Source organism: Oncorhynchus gorbuscha, linkage group LG12 (genome assembly GCF_021184085.1).
Source record: "Oncorhynchus gorbuscha isolate QuinsamMale2020 ecotype Even-year linkage group LG12, OgorEven_v1.0, whole genome shotgun sequence".
NCBI lineage: Eukaryota > Metazoa > Chordata > Actinopteri > Salmoniformes > Salmonidae > Oncorhynchus > Oncorhynchus gorbuscha.
Genome location: NC_060184.1, coordinates 38,933,533 through 38,943,738, shown reverse-complemented (window position 1 = coordinate 38,943,738; position 10,206 = coordinate 38,933,533). Strand labels below are relative to the sequence as shown.

At 45.1% G+C, this 10,206-nt stretch overlaps 1 protein-coding gene across 1 annotated transcript in view; it reads left to right on the top strand.

The window, feature by feature from the left end:
- Positions 1 to 2,687: 2,687 nt before the first annotated feature.
- LOC123990371 (bromo adjacent homology domain-containing 1 protein-like) overlaps positions 2,688 to 10,206 on the top strand; it is a 65,733-nt gene continuing 58,214 nt past the window's right edge. The window contains exon 1 of the mRNA XM_046290937.1: positions 2,688 to 3,369. The gene's annotated coding sequence lies outside the window, so the exon portion shown is untranslated. The remainder of the gene's footprint in view (positions 3,370 to 10,206) is intronic.

The window sequence follows — 10,206 nt, the reverse complement described above, 5'->3', positions numbered from 1 at the left end:
GTTTTTGACCAAATACTTATTTTCCACCATAATTTGCAAATAAATTCATAAAACATCCTACAATGTGATTTTCTGGATTTTATTCCCTAATTTTGTCTGTCATAGTTGAAGTGTACCTATGATGAACATTACAGGCCTCTCTCATCTTTTTAAGTGGGAGAACTTGCACAATTGGCGGCTGACTAAATACTTTTTTGCCCCACTGTATGTACGTCAACATTTAAAGATACTGACTTGAAATTTAGAGATGCAAACTCGAAATTCTTAGATAGTGGAACATTATCCCCTGTGACTTTATATCTGTGATCTTAGTTTGTCTGTTACCAGTTCGTCTTGTCTCGTCAAGCCTACCAGCGTTTTCCCTGTACTCTTCTCTAGTCCCTGTTTTCTAGTTTTCCTGGTTTTGACCATTCTGCCTGCCCTGACCCTGAGCCTGCCTGCCGTTCTGTACCTTGTGATACTGCCCTGGATTACTGACCTCTTCATGACCTGACCCTGAGCCTGCCTGCCATTCTGCATCTTTCGGACTCTGCTCTAGATTACTGACCTCTGCCTGCCCTTGCACCTTGTTTTTGTAAAGGACTTTTGTTACTTTGAACTGTCTGGATCTGGGTCTTATCCAGAGGTCTGATAGTACAAACGGGCCATGACTGACCAAGCAGACTCGGACCAGCTCTGCAAGGCCATCTCCTCCCAAAAAGCCACCATTGGGAGACATGAGGAGTTACTTTGAGGTCTTCTGGATGGATTCCAGACCTTGGCAGAACGCCATCACTGTGTCTTGAATACATTGCTGGAGCAATTCCGCAGACTATCTGTGAAGCAGCCGGCCATGACACTAGCCTCCCAGCCCCAAATAACACCTCTGTCAGCAGTGCATCCTTCCAGGCCACCCCGGCTTCCCGAGAACCCTGCTTATCTCATCCAAAACGCTTTGCTGGAGGGTCAGGAACATGTCGGCATTTCTCTCCCAGTATTCCTTCTTCGAGCTGCAGCCCTCGTCCTTCCCCTCGGACCACTCGACGATAGCGTATCTCATAATGCTAATGTCCGGGAGGGTTCTCGCCTGGGTTACGGTGGTGTGGGAACAACAATCTGCCTTGTGTTTCAGCCTGGAGGAGTTTGTGGCTGAGGTTTAAAAAGGCTTTCGTTTCTCCGTTGTCGGGAGAAAGGCTGCCCGGAAGTTACTCCAATTTCATCAAGACTCCCGCAGTGTGGCGGACTATGCGGCTGATAGCCGCACGTTGGCTGCCGAGAGTGCCTGGAACCCGGAATCCCTGTTCGACACATTCCTTCATGGATTATTGGAGGAGGTTGAGGATGAGCTCGCAGTTGCCTATGGATCTTGATTCGCACATCGCCTTGACCATCCGAATCGATGGGCGGCTACGGGAGCGTAGGAGGGAGATGAGGTCTGATTCTGGTCCCAATCGCTTGCCCAAGGATCACCCCCTTGCCTCCGAGGAACTCCGGAAGTCCCTGGCGTCTTACACCCCCGAGAGGATTCAAGCTTACCCGAGATCCCCAGAGAGTCTCCGAGGTCTGCCGACTCACCTTTTTCAGAGCTGATGCAACTCGGCAAGGCTAGGCTGTCTCCAGCCGCACGCTTACGCAGACTTAACACCCAGAGTTGTCTTGCAGAACTGCCGGTCATTATGTGTTACCTACCCTTTAAAGAGACCAGACTCATCAGTAGGTAAGAGTACTCTGGTGGGCCATACGGACCATTTTTCTTCTCCCCTTACTCGCACCCCACTCCAACTCAAGGTCATGAGCTGTCAACTCAAGCACAATTAATCTGTGCTTCAGTCTGATCAACTGTAGCCTACTGATAACAACCACAGCTGCAGGTAGCCTAGAGAAGCCTATGCGCTCTGATCCCCTCTGGCCAGAGGAAATGAGGCGGTAACGTTTATTTATAGCCTAAGCTATGTATTTATAGCCTAAAATAGGCCTATTTATTTGTGTTAAGAGAACGTGATTAAATTTGGTTTATATTCAAACTTTGGGTGGCTAGGTTACCAAGACTCAATCCAAAATGATTGACTGGAATGAATCAATCAACACAATAGTGATCACATACTGTGTGAGTAATTACAGATGTTATGATGCAACCCTGCATAAAGCAAGCTCAGCCCTGTTAGTCCAGTTTGAAAAAATCTGGTCCTATCATAGCCCATATAAAACTGTTTACAGCTGATTTACTACTGTCTGGTAAACTACGTTTATTACTAGGGCTCAGAGTTTTACCTGGTTAAGTTAGCCTACCAGATCAGGAAAACTCGGAGCCCCAGGGCAACACCTCTGAAATTACCACAGAATGTTTTTCAAAGAAAGAAACCTATCCTATAAGTATGGTCTACTATCTCACATTTTTAGTTAGTATCTCTAAATTCAAACGTGCTTATCTCGAAATTTCGACTTACTATCTAAACATTGAGATACTATCTCGATTTTTTTAGAATGTAGGCTATCAACATTTAAAAGAATAGTGGCGTGAATGGGCTTCCAAAATCATGGATGTATGTTTATAACTCAAGCTAGTCTATGACTATGCTATAAAAAGTAGCACCCAGGGGACCCATAATAGCCCTTGCCCATTATTGCTGTTGATCAGTTGCCTGGCCAAGCGCTGGTGTCCCTTTAAAAGGACCTCCATGTGGCCCTCACATGTGATCGGACATACAGCGGCTCCTGGATGATGCTATTATGTAAAAACACGCTACACTGCAAAAATACGGTGTTTTATTTAAACATGCTGCAGAAAATATTTCCGCGATTTTTTTCTGCTTTTGAAGACCGTTCGGCTTGAGGACGGTTACAAATTTTCCCTGCCAGTGCAATAGAATAGGCTAACAACACTTCAGCTGCGAGCAGGCTTGTTTGTGAGACTGGTGCGCAACTGAAAACTGCCTTGTACTGCCATAACGGATCAAGCGACGTGTTTCTCTACACTTCAGCGGTATCAACTCGTGTGTGGAAACAGATCCGAGATACGCTGGTAAACAGTTCCACGGAATATGCTACCTTTCGGAGAATAGAGGGTGGTTGGAGTGGTTTTGCTTCTTTCGTCGTTTATTTTTTTTCGGGGGGTTCCTCGAATAGAGTGTAGGAAAGCTAGAGGAAGCCAAATCTAATCATTCGACATTGACTTTCGCGGAAGGCTGAGTGAGACGAGCACTTAAAAGTCAAGAACAGAAGCCAGCAAGCACCCAGCATCGGACTAACGTCGGATGCTAGTGCGTCGTGTTTAGCGATATATCCACCTCTTAACAAAAAGGTGTCCTGGTCGGGATTATACTGTAGATCGCCTCCCTAATATATTGTGAACTTGCCTAGGGAGGAGAGTTGCCACAGAGACCCACAGGGGTGAGTAGCTTGCGTTTCTATCTCTTTTTTGAGTTGTTTCGGGGGAGTACGTTAGCTAGCGCTAATGCCAGTAAACTAGTTCATACGATGTAGTCGTTCTTCCATTTGATGGCGTTTGTTTTTGTTTCGAGTCGGGTGTATGGGCATTCGTGAGGCAAATGGCCATGGAAATAGGAAGATGTTTTTGGGGAGTGGTAGCTACTTGGCTTGTGCAGCCAGACAACGTGCGTGATGTTCACTGCCTGGCCATCCACGCCAGCTCGGCTACTCGTAACTGCTACTCGTGTTAGCCAAGTGCGAATTCGAGCAATAACCGACTCGATGTTGTAGATCTGATCCCAAAAGCATGCATTCGTTTTGCTGTATGGTGTAGTTGGCAATGCGTGGATGTTATTATCCACCGTGAAACAGTCATTGTTGGCTTGCATGCTCAACAGGAGAATAAAATGAGACTAATTGGATAGGTAGACTGCTTAACTTTTGACCATATGATCGCTTCTAACATGCGTTAAGCTTATTGAACCTATATTGGTGTTTTTGTTATTTTGTCGCATGTTTCTCTGTCAGTATCATGGTAGTGTGTGTGCCCACTACACCAGTAGGCAGGAGACTCGGGAAAAGTGCGCAGATCAGTTCGCAATTTTGCGTAATCTAGCGATGATATCACATCTGTTTTAACATCGAGCTCCACAGATGCTGATAAAGATACTTAACTTTTCTAATGAGAACATTTATTCTGCAGTTTTGAATTGTGGGTGGACCAATAGTCATTCACTCACTGTGACACATGCAGGCAGGTGCATTGAATAGTCTGTCACAATATCTGATGGCCAACGTTCCATTTACGGCGTAAAGATGACATCATGCATGCATTTTATTCCCACGTTAGCGTTTGCGTTGTAAGGTGCCTTCCAGGTTATTAACTAACTTGTGAGCTCCTATTAGTTGAAACGGTGGTTGCCTGCTAAGTGATGACATTCAAGCTAATGAACTGCCATATTATGCAGACAATCACAGGAATTGGCCAGCATATTTATCGATCATTGGTTAAATCAAAACTATGGCTCACCCATGACCTGAACATGTCACTCGACTCCTTCAATAATGTGGCACAACTGTCATATCAGTTGTTATGGTAGCTGACTACTGTTCGCCTACCTTGTAACAATATTGATTGTTGAGAATTGTTACATTTCCATCTGCTTCAAGGTTGAGAGCTCAAGTTGAAGGGGGATTAAAAAAAAAGTCTGGGTGCGAGACTGAGCAGCATGTCACACCAACCCCTCCAATGCAATGGGTCCATGTCCACGGGTACTGTAGAAACTGGTCTAAGCTATTTAGGTGGTGCCTGAATCTGGTTTTGAACTTTTGAAGAATTGTGTAGATCCCCCCCCCCCCCCCCTGGAAACATCAACAACAGGGAAATGTACCTTGCCATTTAGGTAGGTCGGTAGGTGGGGAAGGTGGTACAGCATGGATGGATGTGTCATCAGATAAATGGTCTGGGAAATGACCACTTTGTATTAGTCTCTCTGCCTCTCTCCTTCCTGCTACATCTTACCAGAGCTGGGAAGAACAACTCGGATAGTTTGCCTTGTTTCACCATTTGTAAGGATTTTTGTTGCCCTGTTTTTATCTTACTGAAGCAATGTTTGTCTATTTGCAGGTTTAGGCATTGGTTTAACAAATTAATGTCTAATCTTTGACTCCTTGGTTTATTGCAGTTTAGGCAATCTCTGGGTATATAAAAGTTGTTCTTCAGTCACTAGCTGTAGTTGTCTTGAGTGTTTGCCTAATGCAAACTTTGGTTGTATCAGAGGTTTCATCACATTATAATGCAGTGGACTCCTGAGAAATGTACCTGTGATCATTTCGTCAACAAAAATGGTGACATTTGTCTCACACCTATTTTTTTCAGTGGCAATTGATGAGACTATAACTGACTAAATGGACTCATAAACTATAACTAATCGAAAAGATTTATAATTTCAGTTGACTAAAACGAGATGAGAAAGAATTATCTCTGTGACAATATGACTACTAAGTGGACCGGACAGTAGTTTTTGGAGAGATTGAGAGCTTTTCAGTGATAAGCAGCGCAGTTCTGTTCAGCAGTTGGAAGGAATTGGCACACACACAGCCGATATCACGCAGGCGCCACCAGCCCTCTACACCAAACAAAAATATAAAGCCAACTTGCAACAATATCTAAGATTTTACTGAATTACAGTTCATATTAGGAAATCGGTCAATTTAAATAAATAAGTTAAGCCCTAATCTATGGATTTCACATGACTGGAAATGCAGATAAGTATGTGTTGGTCACAGATACCTTTAAACAAAAGTAGGGGCAGCCTCGTGTAACATTACACACCTCCTTCCCATAGAGTTGATCAGGCTGTTTGTGGAACGATGTCCCACTCCTCTTCAATGGCAGTGTGAAGTTGCTGGATATTGGCAGGAACTGGAACACACTGTTGTACACGATGATCCAGAGTATCCCGAACGTTGCTCAATGGGTGTCCTGTCTGAGTATGCAGGCCATGGAAGAACTGGGACATTTGCAGCTTCCAGGAATTGTTTACAGATCCTTGCGACATGGGGGGCCGTGCATTATCATTCTGAAACCATGAGGTGATGGAGACTAATGAATGGCACGACAATGGGCCCCAGGATCTTGTCAGATATCTGTGAATTCAAATTACCGATCAACTTAAAATGCAATTGTGTTCATTGTCCATAGCGTATGCCTGTCCATACCATAACCCCAACATCGGTAAACCATTCGGCCATACTGCCATCTGCCCAATACAGTTGAAATGATTTGATTAATCCGTGAAGAGCAAACTGCTCCCAGTGGCGATCAAAAAAATGTGCATTTGCCGACTGAAATCGGTTACGATGCCTAGCTGCAGTCAGGTCAAGACTCTGGTGAGGACAACAAGCACACAGATGAGTTTCCCTGAGATGGTTTCTGACAATTTGTGCAGACATTCTTCTGTTGTGCGAACTCACAGTTTCATCAGCTGTCCGGGTGGCTGGTCTGACAATTTTGCAGTTGAAGAAGCCAGATGTTGAGGTCCCGGGGTGCCGTGGTTACACACGGTCTGCGGTTGGGAGGCTGGTTGGACGTACTGTCAAATTCTGTAAAATGATGTTGGAGGCAGCTTTTGGTAGGGAAAATAACATTCTCTGCGAAAAGCTTTGGTTGACATTCCTGCAGTCAGCATGCCATTTGCACGCTCATTCAACTTGAAACACCCGTGGCATTGTGTTGAGACACAACTGCACATTTTAGTGGCCTTTTATTGTCCCCAACACACGGTGCACCTGTGTAATGATCATGCTGTTTAATCCGCCTCTGGATATGGCACACCTGCCAGGTGGATATGGATTATTTTGGCAAAGGAGAAATGCTTAACATTTGACACAAGATTTTTGTGCGTATGCAACATTTCTGGGATCGTTTTATTTCAGCACATGAAGCATGTTTGTATTTTTGTTCATTGTAGTTAACTAGGTGAAGGGTGGCTAAACACAAGATGCTTTACAAAATTAAAAACAATTGCAGCATTGAGTTTAGAAGTCTAGCTAGGTTTTTCTTTGCCTAGAGTAGAGGAAAGTAGTCTCTTTGAATTTGTAGTATCACTCAACCCTCCCACTTTTCACACTACATTTCATAGCCAGGCTCGGTAGCCAAGTTTTCTTCCTCAAAAGATGGCTTGATAGCCCTTACCATTCAAAAGATATGAGTTTTTTTTCATTTCTATCGTGCTTTGGTGGTCCGTATTGTACTCTCATAAAGGATGTCGCGGGCTGTTTTGAAACTAGGCTACTTGCAGACCAGACTGGTAACATGACCAGTAACCTACAGTGCACTCAAAGTATTCAGACCACTTTACTTTCTCCACATTTTGTTAGGTTACAGCCTTATTTTAAAATGGATTTAAATAATCCTCCCTCCCCCCTCACCAATCTACACACACTACCCAATAATGACAAAGTAAAACATGTTTAGATTTATATTTTGTGCAAATTAAAAAATAAATAAACGGATTGTTTTAGTATTCAGAACCTCTGTACTTTTGAAGCACCTTTGGCAGCGATTACGGCCTTGACTATTCTTGGGTGTGACACTACGAGCTTGGCACACCTGTATTTGGGGAGTTTCTCCCATCCTTCTCTGCTGATCCTCTCAAGCTCTGTCAGGTTGGATGGGGAGTGTCGCTGTACAGCTATTTTCAGGTCTCTCCAGAGACGTTCGATCGGGTTCAAGTCGGGGCTCTGTCTGGGCCACTCAAGGACATTCAGAGACTTGTCCCGAAGCCACTCCTGTGTTGTCCTGGCTGTGTGCTTAGGGTCGTTGTCCTGTTGGAACCTTCGCCCCAGTCTGAGGTCCTGTGCGCTCGAGTAGGTTGTCCCTCGATTCTGACTAGTCTCCCAGTTGCTGTAAAACATCCCCACAGCATGATGCTGCCACCACCATGCTTCACGGTAGGGATGGTGCCAGGTATCCTCCAGATGTGACACTTGGCATTCAGGCCAAAGAGTTCAATCTTGGTTTCTTCAGACCAGAGAATCTTGTTTCTCATGGTCTGAGAGTCTTGAAGTGCCTTTTGGCAAACTCCAACTGGACTGTCGGGTGCCTTTCACAGAGGGGCGTCCGTCTGGCCATGCTACCATAAAGGCCTGATTGGTGGAGTGCTGAAGAGATGGTTGTCCTTCTGGAAGGTTCTCCCATCTCCACAGAGGAACTCTGGAACTTTGTCGGAGTGACCATCGGGTTCTTGGTCACCTCCCTGACCAAGGCCCTTCTCCCCCGATTGCTCAGTTTGGCCAGGCGGCCAGCCCTAGGAAGCGTCTTGGTGGGTCCAAACTTCTTCCATTTCAGAATGCTGAAGGCTACTGTGTTCCTGGGGACCTTCAATGCTGCAGAAATGTTTTGGTACCTTTCCCCAGATTTGTGCCTCGACACAATCCTGTCTCGGAGCTCTACGGAGAATTCCTTCGACCTCATGGCGTGGTTTATCCTCTGACATGCACTGTCAGCTGTGGGACCTTGTATAGACAGTGGTGTGCCTTTCCAAATCATGTCCCATCAATTGAATTTAACACAGGTGGACTCCAATCAAGTTGTAGAAACATCTCAAGGATGGTCAATGCAAACGGGATGCACCTGACCTCAAGTTCGTCTCAACAAAGAGTCTGAACAATTAAGTGGTTTTTATTTTATACATTTGCTAACATTTCTAAACCTGTTTTTGCTTTGTCACTATGGGGGTATTAAGCCAGCAGCATACCACCCTGCTGGCTTGCTTCTGAAGCTAAGCAGGGTTGGTCCTGGTCGGTCCCTGGATGGGAGACCAGATGCGGCTAGAAGTGGTGTTGGAAGGGCCAATGGGAGCCACCCTTTTCCTTTGGTCTAAAAAATATATCCCAATGCCCCAGGACAATGATTGACATTGCCTGGTGTAGGGTGCCGTATTTTGGATGGGACGTTAAACGGGTGTCCTGACTCCGGTCACAAAAGTTCCCATGGCACTTATGGTAAGAGTAAGGCTGTTAACCCCGGTGTCCTGGCTAAATTCCCAATCTGGCCCTCATACCATCAGGGTCATTTAATCATCCCAAGTTTACAATTGGCTTATTCATCCCCCTCCTCTCCCCTGTAACCATTCCCCAGGTTGTTGCTGTAAATGAGAATGTGTTCTCAATCAATTTACCTGGTAAAATGTAAAAAGATATTGTGTTAATCCATTTTAGAAAAAGGCTGTGATGTAACAAAATGTGGAAAAGGTCAAGGGGTCTGAATACTTTCTGAAAGCACTGTATCTGCAAACATTTGGTAGCACAGAAAGGGATAGGAAACAATTTGACTAAATTCCTCTTTCCACGACACACGCCAGCAGCATACCAACCTGCATCCCACTGCTGGCTTGTCTGACGCTAAGCAGGGTAGGTCCTTGGATGGGAGACCAGATGCTGCTGGAAGTGGTGTTGGAGGGCAAGTAGGGGGAACTCTTCCCTCCTAATCTAAGGAGATCCCAATGCCCTAGGGCAGTGACGGGGAAGTTGCCCTGTGTAAGGTGCAGTCTTTCAGGTGGGACATTAAACGGGTGTCCTGATTCTCTGTGGTCATTTTAAAAATCCCATGGCACTTATCGTAAGAGTAGGGGTGTTAACCCCTGTGTCATGGCTAGATTTCCAACTTGGCTCCATTTTTCATTATGGCCACCTGATCTTCCTAATTGGCATATATCACTCTTCACCTCTCCACCTGGTGTGGTGAGCATTCTGGCACAAAAATGGTTGCCGTGCATTACCCAGGTGGGTGCTCCACATTGGTGGATGTGGTGAGTTTTGCCCTAGTATTTAAAGCGCTTTAAGTAGAAAAGTGCTATATACATATTTGTATTCATTATTATATCTGACTGGGTAAATCACTTTATTTTGAGTTAATATGGACCCTGGGTTTCAGACTTGAGCATTTGGCCCAGAACTCGGCACTGGGACTCAGACTTCAGTCATAGGAACTTGTGACTCGACCATTGGTGACTTTGAGCCGAGCACAGGGGACTTGAGGTTTAGTGATTTGACTAAGTCTCTTGGCGAAACAGTCTTTAGCTCCCCTTGTACTTTTGGACACCAATATGGAGCTGCAACCTGTACTGCTTTGCAGCACAATCTGGTGATTGTGAATTTGAAGGCAATGTACAGGCAATGTACAGCAATGTGAAGGCAATGTACAGGCAATGTACAGCAATGTGAAGGCAATGTACAGCGCCTTCAAAGTATTCACACCCCTTTACTTTTTCCCACATTTTGTTACAGCCTGAA